Source organism: Vombatus ursinus, unplaced genomic scaffold, assembly GCF_900497805.2.
Source record: "Vombatus ursinus unplaced genomic scaffold, bare-nosed wombat genome assembly UNPS02014802.1, whole genome shotgun sequence".
NCBI classification, from domain to species: domain Eukaryota; kingdom Metazoa; phylum Chordata; class Mammalia; order Diprotodontia; family Vombatidae; genus Vombatus; species Vombatus ursinus.
The window spans coordinates 29,429,243-29,431,547 of NW_020954580.1; positions in this window are offsets into that span (position 1 = coordinate 29,429,243).

Consider the following 2,305-nt stretch of genomic DNA (forward strand, 5'->3'; position numbering starts at 1 on the left):
ACCCTATTGTAGATGTTTTCAATGAAATTTTCAATGACTCAGACAGATAATATGGATATAAATACAATTGAATAAACATTAAACAGATACATAAATTAAGTATTTACTCTTGTAGGAATAAGAATAAATTAAATTTACGTGGACCATTTACTCAAAACACTTATTCCTCTATCTGAGGACTATTTCTTGAAGGAAAACACAACAGAAAACTAGGATGTTTAAAGTATCCACTCCCCTCTTTCTATGTAAATTTAATTTGGGAGAGAAAAGATTTTCTCAACAGACTAAGTTATGTCTCTGAGGCAATTATTTACTATATACATTCCCAAATCTAGCTGGACTAGACTTTCAGTTTAGGAGAGAAAATTTCCAGGTAGAGATTCAAGTAAGGGTGTTTACAGTTATAAAACTGTATCTTATGTCCAGGGCTTGTTTGTGTGTTATGTGTGATGATTTCAACATACAATAAAGCATATCGTTTCCCTTGCCCCATTGAAAGGACACACCTTAATGGGATTGCTTTCTGCAAGTGACTGGCTGTCTCTACTGGCAGATGGAGAGTGGTAGATTATGACAGCTAAGTGGGACAATATGTAGCAGACAAATAAAGACAGGAGTCAAGGAGAGAAGAGGAAAGAGAGTTCATGACTCTGCCTGTACTTCAGACCAGGCATTCTGATTAAAGCATAGTGATTTATAAAATAGGGATTAGGACTCCTTGTTAAATGTCAGAACCTTTTCAAATTCTTCCCCTGCAGCCATGAAATTGCATTATATCCCATAGGAAAATGCTTCATTAATGCTGAGCCAGAAGAGGAAATGCTACAAATTGTTCTCCCAATCAATGACCCCTTTAAATATCCAAATTTCCAAATAACTTTCTTTTTTAATTAAATTAAAATTTTCCAATTAGCAAGTCAATTTTCTCCTTCTCCCACCCCCACCCCCCCATTAGGAAAACAAAAGAAAAGTGATACCCTTGTAACAAGTATGTATATATACAAGCAAAAACAAATTTCCTCATTGGCTATGTTTAAAAAAATGTTTCATTCAGCATTCAGTCCATCACTCTCTACCAAGGGGTGAGTAGCATGCTTCATCATCAGTCCTCTAGAATTAAGGTTAATCATAGCTTTGATCAGAGTTCTTATGTCTTTTCAAGATATTTCTCTTTACAAAGTTATTGTTATAGTATAATTTGTTCTCTTCTCACTTCATTCTGAATCAGTTCATACAAGTCTTCCTAGGTTTCCCTGACGCTTTCCCCTTCATCATTTCTTACAACACAGTGGTATTCTATTACCATTCCCTCATTGATGGGCACTCTCTTAGTTTCCGGTTTTACCATGTAAGAATTACTACAAATCAAATTATAACTTTGTAAAAGAAAACAAATAGTTTTGTAATTTCTGCATCACACATACACATTCATGCACCCACCTGTAGAGAAGACACTGAGTTTTACCAATTCACTGTCATCTTACTGGTTGGAAATTTAAATATTTAAGGGTCTAAAATATGTTTATTGACTCCTGGCATTCATTTCTACCTTCTTTTTCCTTTCTTTATTTTCAGTTCATAATCTGTTTATTTGAAACAAGGGTCAATAGTCCATTAGAAAAAAATTATGTCTGTCCAGATCAAGGAATTCTAAATATGGCTGTCATGTAGGGGAATCCATACAAAGAATGTCATTGGCATAGAGAGCTTTGAACAAACTTTATTGCTATTCTCAAAAGGAAGAGAACAGCTAATGGGGAGGGCAGTCTCAGTGTGTAGTCTCCAAGTCCATAGTGGGCAGCATGCAATAGGAGTTGGGGTGGGGATATAAGAAGGGATAATCTACTCTCCAGTCAAAGGCATTGAACACCTGAGGGCTCAAACTTATATAGAATTTTAGACAAAGAGCCAGCATGGTAGCCATGTGAGATAACCCTGTTTTCTATAGGATCAGTAAAGAAAGAGACCTTTCTAATTTGCTGAAGAAGGAATGAAGAATAAGGGGCAGTGATTCAGAGAATTTCACGGTGCCATTCCAACAAGAGTCTAATTATTATCTTGGCATACATGCATATCCTGAGTGGCTTTGGCCATACCAGCTAACCCAGTTTTTAGTGGTCAGCAAGCATATTGCTGGCTTTCCTGCGGAAAGCATTCAAAATACTTAGGAAGCATCCCTGTTAACACCCAGCAAGACTAGATTAGAGGAAATAACAGAAAGAGCAGCACCATATACCTTAATAATGATGTGACATTCACATAGCTCCTCAAAGTTTACAAAGCATTGAATACAGATTGATTTCAT